The following is a 19,973-nucleotide window of genomic DNA, read 5'->3' as shown; positions in this document are numbered from 1 at the left end:
ATAAGATTCTATTACAATACTAGAGAGATTAAAATATAATGAAATTCACTATCATTTGTAGAGCTCAAGTATACCTTTTCCTTTCTCCTCCTTTATTCAAGTCTCAATCTCCTCCTTTTATAGAGGGTAGGAGGATAAATGAAAAAAATAATTGCCTCTTGAACAAATTTGAACAATGATAATAATAATTAGATGGTTAGCAACTAAAGGTCACTTGATGAGGGCCTACCACCAGTATATTGTGCACACACTTTAGCTTCAACAATACCTGGGCTCTTGAAAAGGTAGTGTAGTGAAATAAAGTGCTTTGATTTGAGGTTTCAACAAACAAGTTTAAGCATTGAGGTTTTCAAATGGCCCACATTACGGAAGGGGCATAGCTCCCTTCTTGCATAATATCGTCCTCAGGAACAACCAGTCTAAAGTTATTTCAAGATCTCATCTAAATCAAGGAGCAAATGGATTGGGATAAAACCCAATTTTAGATCAAGCAATGGAGCCGTCGATTTGCTTAGCTTTGCAGCGTCATAACCTAGGGAATATTCTACCTAAAGCAGTCTAGGATCCCAAGTTTGAATTAAAATTGAACAATATAGGAGGGTATATACAATATATGCCATGCATTGATCTATAAGTTTATGGGGTTCTAGTCCTCAGAAAGGGAGGTGAAATGGTGGATGCAAAATAAGTGGAAGCCAAAAGGATAAGTAGATTTTGAATTGGGGACCAAAGGGTTCTTTAATATGACATTTTTAAGCCTAGAAGATTGAAACTAAATATTTAAGAATGGCACCTATTTTTTTAACTTTGTTGGGATTTTTCTAAGACTCTAGACAAAGAGATTCAGTCCTAAGAAGGAATATTTCAAAATGACACCAGTCTAGATAACATTATATTCCCTCCCAAAGGAATTATGGGAAGAAGAAACACTTGAGGTCATAGGCAATGAAATAGGAAGAATTATGAAGGCTTCTAAGGAAATTAAATGAGGTTGATACATCTCCAACGCTCAGATCTACAAATATATGGACATATCTTAGCCTCTTCCAACCTCAATTTTACTATCAAGATGAGGTCCAAAAACAGAATCTAGACTATGAACACATTGTTTTTAATTCAAGTGATGACATGAGTATGACCATCTATTTAAAGATTGTCCCATTGTTCAAAAAATGCTTCCTCAAGTAGCAAACCCCCAAAAAAAAATGAAAGCTTCATACTAGAAAAACTACAAGAAGGAGAAACCCTTGGGTTTAGAACCTAGAGCCATGAAAGCCACTCTCAAAACCCACAATAGCTTTGAGGTGTTGAGCTCTTCTGAAGCACCCAACCCCTAAGAAATTCTATAGCAATTAGAAAAGAACACTAATGTTCCTCAACCATAGCCACAACCCATGAGAAAAGAAAATGAGGGAGCTGGAAAATGTCAAGTAAATCCATAGATAGGGGTGAAAGCTACACAGGAACTAGAGCATATGCAAACACACAAGACTCTGGATGCATATCATCCGGATGACTTGGATTTAATATCCCTGGCAAAAGAATAAAAAATTAAGCACTCGAACTATATTCAATTTTATCAAGTATAATTGATTCAAAAAATATAAGCATGGATCCAAGAGAGAATGAAAATGTAGAGATCCCTCCATACTTCATATCTCTGTAATATATTCAAATAATGAGAGACCCCATTAGAGTTTGCACTGGAATCACATATGATAGAGAGAGTATAGAGAAATGGCTCTATGATAGAGAGAGTATGGAGAAATGGATCTATTATTATGGTAAGAACACATTCCCTACAACGATGAAAACCATGTCCAACAACAATATGACCTCGAGAAGCAGATTCCCCACCTCTGCCTTGGCGGCACGACAGTCTCGCTTTGCTAAAACCATAGGATCTTAGTATATCGACTTGCAAGTAGTTGGATGTACTCTTGGTGTTATAGTGGCAGCTACGAGGATTGATACTGGGTCTCCCATAGATTAGGACTAGCAGTTACTGATTCACCATTTGATTAAAAAAAAATGATATGACTCCCAATCACACCCAGCTTTGCCTCATTCAAGGGTGGTGCCTGGCCAACAGTTCAAAATGTGTCCAACAAATCCCCACACCCATGCCCCCTATCGACCTGAATCAGACCAATAAATTACTTCAAGATTTTGAATCCTACCCGCCTTTTCCAGTGGTTAATGGCTTGAAGAAACTGAAATCTCTAGCCGACGAGAGCGAGGTAAAAAAAAGGTGTATCTTTGATTGTGTTAGATGTTAAGCTCCATTAAGTTTTTCCCAACTGCTGCCTACAATTACGGAAGGCACTGTAGTCATTTCCTTAATTTCTGGAAACCAACTACAGTAATTTCCTTAAATTACGGAAATCAACTGCAGTTAATTAATTTCTTGTTGCGAGCTTCTGAAGTGGTCCATTACTCCCTCTGGATTTCTCTACCATGATTTGTGGAACACTTGACACATAGGCTACAAAATCTTGATGGAATCTTGGCTATATATGTTTATGTTTGGTCCCCAAGCTTGTATCTCAATTCCCTTCAGTTTTACACCATCAAGTTGAGAGAGTAGAGCTTGGAAGTGCCTTCAAATACCATAATGTTGTTGTAGTTTGAAAGTCTTTCTGTAATTGAGAAACGGTTTGGTCGGTCATCTCACATCTCTCGTTTGGCATAATAGTTCAGCGTACAGGCATATCAATGCGCGGGCGAGAGAACAGTTAATTAACACCGAAAGCAGCAAGATTGGTGTTTATTGCAAACCAGTTGCAGTTTACAGAAATGATGGGTCGTGTATCTGACGAGGATTCAGTTTTTGAGGTCATAATCTATTTCTCTCCTCCCTTCAAACTGTTCAAGTGCATGCTCGTGGGTGTGACGTATTTGATCTATCTCTACAACGAAAACTTCATTTGTTTGCACTTGGTGATCAAGCATCAATGGTTGGAGGTATTTTTCTTGGGCATCCAGTTTTTACGATTCTTTACAATAAGTAATTATTCCGCATTAAGAATCGTTGTTTTTCGTAACATTTGGTATCAGAGCATTATTTTATCTCTACCTTGGTGTGTGCAAATTTTCAACGGTGCTTTAATTTTATTTTATCTTGTGAGGAATTATTACCGTAATTTATAGTAATGCTTATATTTATGGCAGTTTTTACTCATACTCTGTCACTTATAGTTCTGGTTATATTAGTGTGGAGTCATATGGAGTTTATTTAAAATGTCATTTTGACTTATTCTTTTCACGAAACATTGTTTTTTACTCTGGTCAAAGAAATGTTTATAATCTTATAAGTAAATTTTTAAGTGTTTCGTAAGTGCGGTAATTGTTTCCGCTTTCCATATTTTTTAAATTGCTTCATATTAAACTATGTATACGCCATTTCACATAGCATGAAGTGTGAAGTACTGTGTATATTTTTGTTTATGCAATTTATAAAAAATAATGTCTAGTGAGCCATATAATTTTAATTAATTAGAGAATAGCCACAGCATCTCTAATTAAATAAAATTATATATTATGATTGGTTAGGATCACATAAAGATTATTTAGACATTAAATTGTAATTAATTATACTAAATATAATAAATTTTATCCCACAGGAATTTTTATTATATTTATGTAATTAATTAGGATAAAATATTCATAACTTACCCACAGGAATTATGAATCAATAGTTTTATCATAAAGTTCAAAACTAAGATAGAATTTATATCAAATTATAATCATAATATACTCTTAGAATTATGAATTAAGTGAATAATTTGATAAATTCTATCATAAAGAATAATTGAATCTGCTTGAATTAGAAATTTGGCCCACAGGCAATTTTTATGTCATTAGATTCAATTTTGAGCATGATTTACATTGGTAAAACATGAAATTTTATTTAGGCCTCAATTTTTAACTTAAGCATGTGATCTTTAATTTTATGCAGTTGTACAACCTGCAAATTTCTCTGAAATTCATTGTGATATCCCTGAACTTAAGGGAGATAACTATAAGGTCTGGAAGGAAAGGATTCTCCTTCATTTGGGGTGGATGGACATAGACTATGCTATTAGGAAAGATGAACCACCGGCACTCACTAATACCAGCACTGCAGCGGACATCATGCTTTATGAATGATGGGAGAGATCTAATCGCCTAAGCATGATGTTCATTAAGACTAAAATTTCAGCTGGTATTCGTGGTTTCGTTGATCAGCATGAAAAGGTCCGAGACTTGCTAAAGGCCATTGATGATCAATTCATCACTTCAGACAAGGCACTAGCAAGCACCCTAATCAAGAAGTTCTCATCCCTAAGGTTCACCAGTGTGAAACGTGTGCGCGAGCACATCATGCAGATGAGGGACACTGTGGCTCAATTGAAGAAACTTGAGGTTGAAATATCGGAGTCTTTCCTGGTGCACTACATCCTAAACACCCTTCCGCACCAATACGGACCTTTCAAAATCTCATACAACACACATAAGGATAAATGGTCAATTAATGAACTCATGACCATGTGTGTTCAAGAGGAAGAGAGACTGGTGATGGAACTAGGAGAAAGTGCAATGTTGCCAACACGTGGAAAGGGAAAATCTCAAGCCAATCAGAAAGGTAAAGGTAAAGTACCTCCCCAAGCCGATATCAAAAAGGATTCCAAGTGTTTCTTTTGTAAAAAGAAGGGGCACATGAAGAAGAATGCACCAAATTTCAGAAATGGCTTGAGGACAAAGGTACTGCAATCTCGCTTGTTTATTATGAATCTAATATGGTTAATGTCAATATTAACACATGGTGGGTTGATTCTGAATCAACAATTCACATTTCGAATTCCTTGCAGGGTTTGCAAAACCTAAGGAAGCCAGTGGGAAGTGAGCAAAGCATCTTATCAAGAAACAAGATGGGCTCACATGTGGAAGCTATAGGAACATGTTATTTAATTTTAAGTAGTGGTTTTATTTTAGAATTAGAAAAGACCTTTTATGTTCCAAGTTTTTCTAGAAACTTGATTTTAGTTTCAAGGTTTGTACCTTTTGGATATTCCTTTAACTTCTCATAAACATCCTTCAGATTATTTTATAAATCTGATTGTGTTGGGAATGGTATTTTGTCTAATGGTCTTTACTGCATTAATTTACAAAACAATGTCACTTATGATTCAATGCATGTTCACACTGGCACTAAAAGATGTGTTATTAATGAAGATTCCTCTAAATTAGGGCATCAGAGACTAGTCATATCTCCATAGAAAGAATTAAAATATTAGTAAATGAAGGGGTACTTAATACTCTGGATTTTACTGATTTTGAGACTTGTGTGGACTGCATAAAGGGAAGGCAGACCAACAAGTCACAGAAAGGTGCCAATAGGAGTTCAGACATATTAGAGATCATACACATTGATATATGTAGTCCAGACATGGACTCACATGGTCAGAGATACTTCATCTCTTTTATAGATGATTACTCACGATATATATATCTCTACATTCTTCATAAAAAGAGCGAAGCCTTTAAGATCTTTCAAGCTGAAGTAGAGAATGTAGAAATTTTGAATATTAAACACTTATTCAATAGAGATTATCCTGATTATACACTATTGTGGAATACATGCATAATACATAACCTCCTCTAGGTTGATCATCAATTTAGCAGCATCAAAAACAATGAAACATCAATAGCATGCACACATTAACACAGTATGTAACCCATGGAAAGATTACAGCTGAAAACCCCACACTATCTGTATATTAATGATTGAGAACATGTAATAATACATAGTGCAATACTCCTCACAAGTATCCAGCACTATCTCCACCTGTTACACACAAAACTAGCTCAGATCCGAACAAGTCACAGGTTCAAATCTTCTCCACTACTTTGCCTGCCTCTATCGCACAATACCAAGTGAAAATCATGTGAGCACAGGCTATTTCACTGGGCATATACTGCGCAATCCTCATGGGCATAATCAATCCATTGATTGTGCAAGATCTTATGCACAAATATAGTCACAACTGATAGCAATCTCAACCTCTAACACCTGTCTCCACTGAACTGTACATGCACTGAGTTAACTAAGGTATTCTTCAGTTGCATTATGAGTTAATAATTAGTGAATTAATTAATAATTAATTAATTCGCATCACTTATCACTAGTCTATTTGCAGTTAGACTAACTACAACTAGTTTAACCAAGTCAAACTGAACACAACTCCATCAACTCCACATCCAACTCCACAGAACTCACATGCATGAGTTCTAACTGATGTCATGCATGCAATAGCTCCACTGACTCATAAGAAAAACGTATTTCCTTCTGACAGCTGCATGTGCCACATCAGTAGCTCAAACTGAAGTGCTCCAAGAGGATAAGATAAAGTTTATAGCCCAAATATTATTATGAGACAATAATATTTGACTTTTCTATTTTTAGCCTGGCAGTCTAAAAATAGACTTTGATCACTCCGTTGTGAACTAGAAATAGAAGTCCATCTATTTTTCCCAAAATGACCAATCATCCATAAATACCATCCTGCAACTCATAGACCATGGTCCATATGTCTAAAAATAGACTTTGCGCCAAAAATACCCTGCGGGCCCACTTAGTGAAGGTGACTTCTTTCCACTAAGCTCCATCATCTTGTTGCATTCTCAACACTCCCTCTCAACAAGATATGGATTATCAACAACCCCTATCCTGCCTCGATGGTATTCGAATTTTCTCCTAGTGAGCGCCTTCGTCAAGTTATCAGCATCCTGATCCTCCGTTGGAATGTATGAAAGTAACATGATTCTCCGCTACACACAATCTCTGATATGATGGTACCTGATGTCAATGTGCTTAGATCTATCATGAAATATATGATTAGCCGAGAGTTTAATGCAACTATGGTTATCCCAGTAAATCACAGTAGGATCCAAGTGAGAACCGAACAAATCGACCAGAATCTTCCTCATCCATATAGCCTAGCATGCAGCCAAACTTGCTTCCATATACTCGGCCTCTCCTGAACTGAGTGCCATGGATCTCTGCTTCCTGCTGTACCAAGAAACTGTTGTCGACCCGATACTGGAGACCCCTCCTGATGTGCTCTTTCTGTCCGTTGGGCTCCCTGCCCAATCTGCATCTGTGAAGACACATAGCTTCACCTCATCCTCATGTCTGTACCACAATCCATATCCCGAAATGCCTCTCAAACAATGCAATACATGCTTGCCCGCCTTCTAGAAGAGCTTGGTAGGCTTAACAATAGCTTGTGAAAGCTAGTTAACAGCATAGCATATATCGGGTCATGTATTGACCAGATTCATAAGCGACCCCACCAACTGTCGATAAACATTGGCATCCACTTCTTTTGCTGAAGTGGCATCCTCCTTCCTCCAATCTCCAGGAAGAGGAGTGTCAACAGGCTTGCAGCCATGCATGTTGAACTTCTCCAGTATCTCTCGAGCATACTTACCCTGAGAAACAAATAGTCCATCACTGTGCTGCCAAATTTCCAATCCCAGGAAATAATGAAGGAGGCCCAAGTCCTTCATCTCAAACTCCTTAGCAAGATCATCCTTGCATGAAAGTATCAACAGCTCATCACCCGTTAGAATCAAATCATCTACATAAAGTACAATGATAATCAACTTACCCTCCACCACAATCTGGTATAAGTTAGGATCCGCCTCACTCTTGGAGAATCCAAGTCCGGTGAAATAGTTGTCTATCCGTGTGTACCAAGCACGTGGTGCTTGTTTCAACCCATACAGTGCTCTCTTGAGCCTGCACACATGCGACTCGCTGCTGAAGATCTCAAAACCTTCGGGCTGCTTAATGTACACCTCCTCCTCAATGACTCCGTTGAGGAACGCAGTCTTCACATTCATCTGATGAATGTGCCATCCCATCTGCGCTAAGAGAGCAAGAATCATCCATATGGAAGAATACCTTGCGACAGGTGCAAAGGTCTCCTCATAATCGATCCCCTCTATCTGTGAAAAGCCTCGGGCAACAAATCTTGCCTTGTACTTCTCCACACTCCCATCAGCTGCCTGCTTAACTTTGTAGATCCATCTTGAACCCACCACTGATTTCGCTTCCGGTCTAGGAACAATCTCCCATGCACTGTTTCTGACAATCGAATCATACTCTTCCACCATGGCATCTACCCATGTGGATCCTCCACAGCTTCCTCGAAAGAGGATGGCTCAATCACAACACATTTACTCTTAAGAGCCATGTATCCATTGTACCGATCAGGTGACTGTCTCTGCCTGCGTTGGGCTGTAGGTGGTCCTACAACTTTCTCTGCATCTTGAGCCAGTCGCTTAGCTTTTGTCAAGTGCTTTCGCCGTCTTATGGTTGGCGCTGCATGAGTGGTCTCTTCCACTCCATGAACCTCGTCCTGTGGCTAATCCACGTCCTGAAGCTCATCCTTAGGAACTAATAGCTCCTCATCTGCATGCAAGTGTGGCTCCCTCTCAAGCGAACACTTCATGGCTTTCTCCTCTTCAAATATTATATCCCGTCGCACGACAGTCTTGCCACTATCTGGCAAATACACACAATAGTTGTGGGGCGTATCAGTGTACCCCACAAATATCCCAACCTCTGCGGTCGGCTCCAACTTCTTCCTGGCATCCTTCGTCACATGCATGTAAACGTTAGCACCAAAAATCCTCAAATGAGAAAGATCGGGCTTCTTACCAGAATAAGCCTCCTCAGGTGTACTCATGCCAAGTATCCTGTGAGGAAAACGGTTCTGCACATATACTGCAGTATTGCATGCTTCCACCCACAAGTGAAGGGGTAGGCCCTGATCATGCAACATCGCTCGTGCAGCACCCACGATCGTTCTGTTCTTCTGCTCAGCAACCCCGTTCTGCTGTGGGTTATGGGGAGCTATGAGCTCTCTTCGAATCCCTTTTGCACTGCAAAAATCCTTGAACTCACCAGAGAAGTATTCACCACCATTATCACTCCTAAGAGCCTTCACCTTCTTCCCCGACTCCTTCTTGACCAGTGCTTTGAACTCACAAAACTTTGAGTATGTCTCGCTCTTCTTCTACATGAAGTAGATCCAGCACTTACGAGAGAAATCATCAACAAAGATCACATAATACCTATGTTTTGCTATCGAAGCTACTAAGAAAGGTCCACACACGTCTGTGTGAATTCTCTCAAGGATCGTCGTGGCACACCTATCCTTCTCGTGAAATGTGGCTTTCACAAACTTTCCCAAAGTACACCCCTTGCACTGATCTGACTGCGCAAGAGTGCCTTTAGGAAGCCCTGTAGTAATCTGCTGCAGTATCTTCAAGGCTCCATGGTGAAGGTGACCCAATCTCATGTGCCATAGCTCGCCATCATCCCGGCTCACCAATCCTTTTGCCTTGCATGCCATTGTTGCGCATCCATCTACATGCAACTGATAAAGGTTCCTCACTCGAACCCCTATCTTCTGGGTTTCTCCAGTTGTCTTGCTGTACAGGAAGGCCTTTCCCTCACTAAAAACAACATCAGATCCCTCGTCTTCTAACATTGCCATAGAGATAAGATTCTTCTTCAATCCTGGAACATGCATCACTTCCTTCAATACAAATGGTTTACCAGACTCCCTCTCAAAGGAAATGGTACCGATACCGGTCGCACTGTATCTACCATCATCACCCATCTCGATGTGCACTCCAAGATCTTTGTCCTTCGGATCAGAAAACAAATCTCGATCTCCTGTCATGTGAAAAGACGCACCACTGTCCAAGAACCACACCGATCCCATCACACTTGAAACCAAGCATGCGATCAATGAAAAATCAAGCTCAAACTGCGAGGCTAGAGCCTCTCCTGCTGCAGATCCAGCAGCTTGCTTGTTCTTCTTCTTCTGCAGACAATTAGTGGCATAGTGTTCATGCTAGTGATAGTGAAAACACTTCACCTTGGACATGTCCTGTTTCTTGCCTTTCGCACCAGACTGAGAAGCTTTCTTGTTCTTCCCCTTCTTTTCTTTGGGAGCCAAAGTGCAATTTTATTCATCAGGTCCCTTTGATGAAGATCCGTCCCTGGTATTCCGCCTAATCTCCTCTTGCACAAGATCTAACCAAAGTCTCTCCCATCCTGGCAATGTCTCCCGACCATTGACAGAGTCCTGATAGGAATTCCAACTCTTTGGAAGACCAAGGAGAGCCAAGCTCACCAAGTCCTCATCATCAACAGTTACCCCCACACTTCCCAGCTCATCCCTGCATTGAGTGAACTTCGTGTAATATCCCTCCCCTTAATAATAAATAATAAATAATGCACAAATAATAATTAATAATAATAAATAAATCACTTAATAATAAATAATAAAAATAATAAAGACAATAAATTATAAATGTTAAATAATAAATGATATTAAAATATATATACAAGAAAATAAATAAAAATAGTAAAAATAAAAATAGTAATAACCATACAAAAACTCTAAATAAGAATAAATAGAAATAAAAACAAGAAAAGTAAACTATCAAAAAGAAGGAAATAAAACAAGAAAAGGAAACTATCAAAAACAAAGAATTCAAAAGAAAGTTGCATGAGACACATGGAGTGTGTGCATGTGGTTCATCTTCCAATGTTTGTTCTATTTAATAGATGGCAAGGAAGATGAGAGGCATTCTTGCATTCTATCATTCCGAGATTCTATCTTTCATTCTCTTGGGAGAATGGTATACTAAGACTTAGGAGTCATTGGCAGTAGTACGTTGATTGAGGGCTCGGGGGTGGCCAGTTGTAGCAGAATCCTTGCACAATTGAGCCTACGGTTGGGTGGAGAGTCGTCCCCAAAACCTTGTTGCAGTAAGCCTACTTCTACCACAGGTAAGCACTATTCATAGTTGAATTTAGTTTTATTAATCACATGTTTATTTGGCTAGGTAAGGGCCACTCTGATTTAAGTTAATGTTAATAAGTTAATTAGATATTTATTTTGGGCTGTTACATATGGTATCAGAGCCTAGGTTCAACTCTTAGGACCTATAGGCATTTTAATGTACAAAACTTCGATCTAAATGATTTTTTTATTTTATTTTTATTACAGTCACATCCTAATGATTCTATCCACAGAGGATTATTGAAATAAAAAAAATTTGTATAGAATGAGGATTTATTTCTTCTATAAGTGTGTCAAGAAACGCGCATCCAAGAAATTACGATTCTATTCAAATAGCAGACTTGTGCCAACTTTCCCCAAACTTGCCTTGAACCTCAGACCTTGTGGTTAACAGCCACACGCTCTAACCAACTGAGATATTCCAGCCCCATACTATTCGAACGCGCTCACCAACACTGTGAACTTGCCTTGGACATCAGCCCTTTCAAAATTCATGCCATTCGAAAAGAAAATTATAGCGAACATCACTCGATTTGCACCTAGCATCATCCCTTTGAAGCTCATTCCATTTTGGTAAAATCATATTTGCATATGGCGTCATCTCTTTGAAACTGAAACTCATTCTATTTAAAAAGTAGATGTTTGACAAAACTATGAGAGCCTTACACGCTCTCATTCAATACAAGCCCTTGAAAAATTATGCCAATTAAGAGTATACTTATGCCAAAATCACCCCAGGTTTGCTCTAGACATTTTTATTTCAAACTCACGACATTCAAAGACCAAACTTCCACCGAAATTTCCCTAATCTGATTCTTCATTAGGCTTGGAGAGGTTTGTACAGGAGGAGGTTAGACCGTACGCAAATCAGGTTCGACTTACAAATCATCAAATTTTCTCTTACTGCTATAGCCCTTCCTTCGTTCGGATCATTTTTGTCATTTTTCACATTTGCGTCCCCAAGGTCTTAATTTTTCTGTTATTTTTCACATCTGTCTCTTGTGTTAGCTCAACCCACAGAGACCCAAACTCTCCCGCAGTACTCACACTAAATAGCAAGTGGCACACAGTCTTGTCAGTGTCTGATATCGGCCCTCTTGGGAAGAAAATACGCCCAGCAAGTAATGGTAGCCCACAACCTTGGTTGTAGCAAGAAATATCGTCCCTCTATGCCCAGAACTCAGCTTCTACAAATAAGTACGGCCTCCAGAAGATTAAATGGTGATTTCGGTCAAGAGGAAAGTGTTTCTGGTGGAAGGGAACTCGACCAGCAATTCAAACCAACAACTGATAATTTTTTGCTCAGAAATTTCCAGTCTTCAGACTACATACAAACAGCTCCAGATTTATGACCCAGTGAAAACGCAAAGAGGAAATTTGGACCTTTGCTGAAGGAGTTTCGGCCTGGGTACATTGATCTTTTACCACAGCAATGAGGCAGCAGCTCGATCTTCCGGCAGTGGGGATCCTTTCGAAATTTGGGACTCCTCTCTGGAATTTAAAGATCACTCCAAACAAATTCTCTGTCTCTGTCCTGCATACCTCTGCTTTAATAATTAAATTAAGCAATGGCCACCAACTAGTAAGTGCCACGTACAGGAGTGATCACCCAATTCGACCTTCAATAAGAGTTTCGATTTGCTTGACTGAACTTGTCCTTGTGATCAGATAAAGTTATTGTTTGGACCGATTGAAACAACTGAGACGGTTCACCATTGTAGGTTTGGGAAATCGATCCAAAGAGATATATATGCTGCTTCAGATTCGCTAGAATTTCGATACAGTCTCCACACAAAGATATACAGCGTGCAATTGATGGTGTTTACACCCAGGAAGTCTAGGCTCAAGGCACTCAGTCCACCAATAATTACGCCCTTCTTTTCAATGTCACCGAAGTTGAGCCCTGCTAAGAGCATGAGAGAATCGTCCTATGACCATCATATTTGTTGTCATTATTGTTGCATGCAATAAAATTGGCCCTTAGCCTTTGAGCAGATGATGGTCCTCTAAACTGGGCAAATTGGCTCCCAGTTTCAATGTGGCTCGGCTAGGATCTAGCTTGCGACTATAATTCTCGGCCTTAACCCAAATCGGCTGTTTAATTTCTCAATACGGCCCTTGTTAGACTGTGATAAATAAGATGGATTTATTGTCCCCTCTCAAGTTTAGGTATGAACCAGCTTAATGTACCTCAACCAAACCATGAAAAGATGGTAACTCGACTCCTTGACGGTGGGAAACTCGTTCCAGAACAAGAGAATGCAACCCTGGAGAATTTCGAATCCAGAGAATTTCGAGCTGAGAGAATGGCTACAAAATTTGTCCTGTGAGAAAATTCGGTTCTCAAATCGGTGATATCGATCTCCAGGTATCCACGAATCCCTTAATTATATTAACGTCACCATGAATTTTTCTGTTATTTTTCACATTTGTCTCTTCGAGCTTCATAGCTTAAGGCTTCTGACCTCTTTTAAACTGTAAATTTTTTTTGCCTAAAAGTGGAGTTTGCACTGGATCTAAGTGGTCACTGCTCGTTACCCCGTGTCATTTTAAGTTTTTCTTGTAGTTAGTTAAACATGCCGTGTAGTGAGTGTAGTAGTAACGGTGGTCTTTTTGAGTTCTTGGGTTGTTTGCTATTTATTAAAGGTTTCTGCAAGTAAGACTCCATCCCTACACTATTTGAGTGTTACATATATCTACCCGGCGCATGATGCATTCCCTTTCAGCTTTGAGCACGATTAACTCCACCGCACAGTTCACTTGGCCACCCAGTTCAAACTCCACTCTGTCGCACTGTTCAGCTCACAAATTCTTCTTAGGGCTTTGGAATCTTAGCGGTCTACAAAGAATCACCGTGGCCGTGAATTTTCTTTTCGGAGATGACATCGAGATTGCGCACCTGCACCGTTACCAATTTATGAATATTCCAATTTCAGAAGTACTAAGGCACACCAAGCGTTGAGAATTACCCACTTTTAGGGGACCAGATTGGGAAATAGTGACCATAACTAGTGCACTTTATACATAAACAAAAAAAAAAAAAAATCTTTTAATTTTCTATTTTATCATTAAAACTAGTTTATTTACCTTGAGGTTATGGGAAATAAAATTATATCATAGCCAAGGGCTAATACATTAAGTTTGAGCTCTATATATATATATATATATATATATATATATATATATATATATATATATATATATATATATATATATATATATATATTTCACTGTGTATGAGGTTTCTTTTTGTGAACCAATTATGGGACAAGACGATGAAATTCAGTGAATCTATCATGAGTAAAGCAATTGCCAAGGAGAAACAATTCAAGAATTTTTTCAAGATTGTCAAAAATGTTCTGAGGAGGACCGTATGAAATTTTTGTTTTGTCAGTGGTAGTTTTTTTTAACATATTACATAATTTCCAGCCAGTGTTTTTAAAGTTAAAATTACTTTCAATAGATGCAAATATTGTTCCTTATAGCAGAGCTTTTGTTTCATATCAGCAGTTAGAATGGCCTAATGAAGGTAGTGTTTCTACAGAATAATGGCATGAAAGTAAATAGCCAGGCTGAGTTGATTCCAGTCATAGAAGGTATTAAAATGTGCCTCTAAAACAACAATCCATTGATTTTGAATGAGACTCTGAACACATTGTTGACGTCATCTCTTGGAATGCAAACACTTTTAACTGGTTCATCAATAGCAAAACAGAATGGATTAGGAAAACATTTCTCAGAAAAGTCAAGATTATGTTGGCAGACTGGCTAGCTGACTGAGTTCTTTGTCAAATCAACCTGCCAGCCTCCGTTTTCTGCTATCCTCCCATTCGGTTTTGTTTGGACTGAATTACCCAAAAGTGTAATTCTTTAATTATGTGTTGTTATTTCCATGACTAAGGCTGGAAATTCTCTCCTCTGGTTTCCTCTTGAAACCCAGGCCTACAAAGGATACTCTTCAAAGCTTGAATCTAAAACTGGCAACTAATCGTTTAAATCTGAGCTGGAAATGATTTTATTTTTCTTCATTACAGGAGCTCAAAACTATGTCATCTTTTCTATTCCCATCCATCCTAAAAGAAACATCAAACCATAGTCTTTTGTCTTCAAAAATAGGGTACCAAAAAGTTCTTCTAGACTAAAGTAGAATTTTCAGCAACATGATCATAGTTGGCCTGTTCTTCAAAATCTGGAAAAATATTTTCCTCATCAGGATTGCAAAACTTTTCTACCTTTATAATGAAAATCCGTAATCTCAACTAAATTATAATAGCTAACGATTATGAAACTTAAAACAATTTAAGAGAAATAAATAAATTGGAAAATGAAATTTGCATTCTGAAGTGAAAATGGAGAAATATTAAGAATTATCCTTATACGTTATATGTATATGTATAGTATAAAGGTTTGTATTAAAAAGTTTGAAGTATAACTAAAATTCAAAATATCATTTTTGAAAATACCCATTTTTATAATGATTTACAATGACAGTGACATTGGTTTTTTTTAAATTCCACATATTTCAATGTTGAAATTAAAATATACAATATACAAATAGTCAATATCATAGAAGTCAAAATAAATTTTATATGAAGATAGACTTTACATGGATATTTTCAAAATCAATCATGAAGGATGATTATGGATTAGGAAAAATGAAATTGGTGAAATGTTACAGTTGGATGTTTAGTATTTGTATGTAAACTATATAATCTATTAAAGTAATAGAAGTTGTTAATGAATTTATATAAGCGACATTTCATTATATTAAAAGGGAATTTAGATATGAAAATGGAAAATTATAGAACATGAAATAGTAATGGGTAATAACCTGTCTACTCTTTTCTTCTTTTATTTTGGTGATTAATTGTAAGAAAATATTCATGGTATAATTATTTTGAAATATTGACCCTATTTTATTTTTATTTCTATTAGAATGTTTTTCCCCTTTTTCCTTGCAGTCATGTTTTAACATAGAATTATGTTGGCTATTAGGTGGCCTTTGAAATTAATGTGAATCTTCACTTAGTGAAGATTATTTTTCTTGTCCAATTTTGTGCATGTTTATAGTTATGGTTGCATCTCCTTTTCCATGCATTAATCAAAAGTGGAATCAATTATTTTGATATCTTTTTTATATCTCATAAAATATAGCTTGAACGAAATTTTGTAGTTAGGTAAAGAAGATATAACAAGCAATTCATAACATTAAGAAATTTCATATGAGGATGACACCTCTTTATATGCTCCTTGCAACACACCTATTTTCTCAAAGATGATAATAAAATTATGGTGGTATTGATGAGTCCACAAAGAAATCAATATGCATCTTATCTACTTGATAATGTAAAAGAGACCATTAAATATGAAGTGGCATACATGCAAAACTAGTTTAGTTAATATGTAAATTAAAGAGACACTAGCTATTTGGCGAAGGTGTGAGAAAATAGTGGTGTAATTTCAGGGAACTAATAAATATAAACCTAAGATAACAAGATACTAGCCTTGGGAGAACAACAAGCCTATTATTAGAATAAGGTGATGGAAAAATATATAGACAACAACCTTAAGAAGTGGAAGCAACATTAATAATCAACTAACGCAGTTGAATAATAAAAAAGGTCATTGTCAAGGGCCTGAAGGGTATGATAACATTGAATTAAAGAAGTGAATCCATAATAAAATTCATCAATTTGAGAAGATAAGTTATGTGATTGGAGAAATAGTAACAATATTTCCTAGTGTAACAATTTTATACATTTCAGAGAGAGGAGGAAAATAAACTAGTATGACTAAAGGTGAGAAAACAAGGCCAATTTAATAATATTTCTATCTTTGAAGCTAGTAGACACAAAGTGGATTGGTCAACATGATTGGTAAGGTCAAAGTGATGGCCTATATAAGTATCATTATAGGAAGTTCTAAGCACTTGTAATCGGTGAGAAATGACAAATGATAAACTAGGAAAATGTTCCAAGGATAATAATTGTTTAACTTTTTGAAAAAAAAAAAATACATGATGTAGACTAATGAGAAAACATTGAGCATGAAGTGTAGGAAGAAATATTGTTGGAAATATAGTTGGAAATTCTATAATGAGACTTTGATAAGGATTACATATAAATGGGCAAAAGAAGTGAGATTCAACTAATAAAGGGTGCAATTGAATAAATTTCACTCACGAGTGGATTGATCATATATTGTTACCTCATACAAAACAACTTACTAGTGCGCGTCATTAGTATTGAAAGAAGTTATTGCCAAAATACAATGGGCATACCAAATCATTCATAGATGATAATGATGGTAGTGGTTCCAATCATTTCAAAGTCTAAACTGAATATTTAATGAGTGAAAATTAAAGTGGAAGAATCCCTATTCCAACTTGAACATGGGTGAATCTACGATAATAGAGATCAAGTGGAAACTTGATGAGAAAAGCAAATCTTTTTAGGATGAACAATGAAAATTATGCAACTAATGAATAAATCATGAGGGGGCAACAAGCCCTCATGCAGGTAGATTAAGCATAAAATAAGACTTAAATAAGGATGACCTCTTGTATGTGTGCTATTTGGATAAGAAAAATATGTATAGTGATCATGGAATTTTAACTTGATATTGATGATTTAAATGATTATACAAATGGTAACATATTAGCAATGAATTTCATTGGGGAAGGAAGAATAAGTGATGAGAGATTAAGAATAATGTTAGTTCATACTTGGTATTCAATGTTTGTACAAGTAAATGAAATTGATGAATCATGATAAGAATGCTTATAGAATATTATTCTATATTTGATAAATATTGAAATGTTTCTCAAATTAACGATGTTTCATGATATGATGGTATGAGGGTGATCATGCTCATGTGATTCATATTTATATAGTTGTTACAATAGTGATGATGTATACTTATGATGATGATGATATGCATAGGCATTATGATGTTATGTCTAGGTATATTGACATATTCATTTACTACGTGATGATAAGTATTTAATGTTGAATACTCATGATGGATATGATATGCATAACGTGGCATAGGAATTATGATGCTATAATATGAGGTTTAGTGACATGTGGTTCATTTATTATGTGAAGTCATGATATGTCTTTGATGTAAATATGTTGATGTCATAACTTATGATGGTATTTCATGAGGTGAAGCATGTGATAGTTTCATACAAATTTATGACATGCATAAGCATGCAGTTCGTTATTATTCATAATGATGAATGTTCTCATGATGACATGCAAGACTTGGCATGTGGATTATTTTCTATGATACTATGATGGTATAGCTAATGCATTGGTTGCATGTTGAGGTGTGATGATTGACAAGACTCCACAAATGGGCCGAGAGGGCCGGTTTATTTAATGATCTTGTGCGAGCCCATACGCACGATGGAGAATAAGTAACACCATATGGGCTGGGGACAAACTCAATCAAAACTACATATTCCAGTGGTTCCTTTATCTCGTGTATAGCTCTTGATGGATAGCTCTAGAAGAGCTATGGGACCATCTTGAGGAGCCCAAGTGCCTGATGTTCTAGGCTAGGTGCTTAGTATTGGATTGGGATGTCGAAGTCTGGAAGGGATGTAAAGGACTTAGATGCCTGGGGCTGTGTGCCTTAGTAGTTGTGGAGGGAGTGAGCCAGCCTTGCGAGATGCCAGGGGTCATTAAGTACCGGACCGGATGCTTGGCTTGGGGCAGATGAGGTCTGAGTCAGGCGCGAGCCTTGGGGCCAGCCTTGGACTAGGATACAGACTGGGTCAGGCTTATGCCTAGTGCCGAAAGTGGGAAAAAGGATAGAGATTCCTTGAGATTTCCCGGGGTGTTGGGGACTTTCGATGCCTGTTGGTTATACTAGTTCAGCAGAGCGTGTTGGCAACATGAAGTTAATAAATAATAAATAATAACTAATAAATAATTCAACTCAACTTCGGGACGAAGTTCCTTAAAGTGGGAGAGTATGTAATATCCCTCCCCTTAATAATAAATAATAAATAATAAAAATAATAAATAATAATATAATAATAAATAATAAATAATGCACAAATAATAATTAATAATAATAAATAAATCACTTAATAATAAATAATAAAAATAATAAAGATAATAAATCATAAATGTTAAATAATAAATGATATTAAAAAATATATACAAGAAAATAAATAAAAATAATAAAAATAAAAATAGTAATAACCATACAAAAACTCTAAATAAGAATAAATAGAAATAAAAACAAGAAAAGGAAACTATCAAAAAGAAGGAAATAAAACAAGAAAATGAAACTATCAAAAAGAAAGAAATCAAAAGAAAGTTGCATGAGACACATGGAGTGTGTGCATGTGGTTCCTCTTCCAATGTTTGTTCTATTTAATAGATGGCGAGGAAGATGAGAGGCATTCTTGCATTCTATCATTCCGAGATTCTATCTTTCATTCTCTTGGGAGAATGGTATACTAAGACTTAGGAGTCACTGGCAGTAGTACGTTGATTGAGGGCTCGGGGGTGGCCAGTTGTAGCAGAATCCTTGCACAATTGAGCCTATGGTTGGGTGGAGAGTCGTCCCCAAAACCTTGTTGCGGTAAGCCTACTTCTACCACAGGTAAGCACTATTCATAGTTGAATTTAGTTTTATTAATCACATGTTTATTTGGCTAGGTAAGGGCCACTCTGATTTAAGTCAATGTTAATAAGTTAATTAGATACTTATTTTGGGTTGTTACACTTCGTGAGATACTTGGGCATACTGTCTCCCTTCTCACATTTGATGTTTCTGAGTTTATCCTTGATCGCCAGCTTCCTCTGATCAATCTTGATTTGGAATAGATCTATCAACGCTTTCCACATCAAGTATGGAGAAGCCTTTCCATGTAGGTTGGACACAATGTGATCCTTCACGCCCTCCAACAGAATCCTTCGACACTTTGCTGTCTTCTTTTGCCAAGCATCAACTTGAGTAGCATCAGTAGGCTTTGGGACATCAGCCTTTATGAAATCCTTCAGCCCATTATCATCCAACACTACCTCCATCTTGTCCTTCCATGCAATATAGTTTGAGTTGCCCTCAAGAGCATACTCCAATCGCAAT

General features: G+C 37.1%; 1 pseudogene; it reads left to right on the top strand.

The window, feature by feature from the left end:
- The first annotated feature begins 1,609 nt into the window (after positions 1 to 1,609).
- Positions 1,610 to 19,973, top strand: part of LOC149219423 (E3 ubiquitin-protein ligase PUB23-like) — a 24,096-nt pseudogene continuing 5,732 nt past the window's right edge.

Source organism: Pinus tabuliformis, chromosome Q (genome assembly GCF_031772625.1).
Source record: "Pinus tabuliformis cultivar Carrire ecotype Pingquan chromosome Q, CPIR1, whole genome shotgun sequence".
In the NCBI taxonomy this organism is placed as follows: Eukaryota; Viridiplantae; Streptophyta; class Pinopsida; order Pinales; family Pinaceae; genus Pinus; species Pinus tabuliformis.
This window is presented reverse-complemented; position numbering and strand designations above follow the sequence as displayed.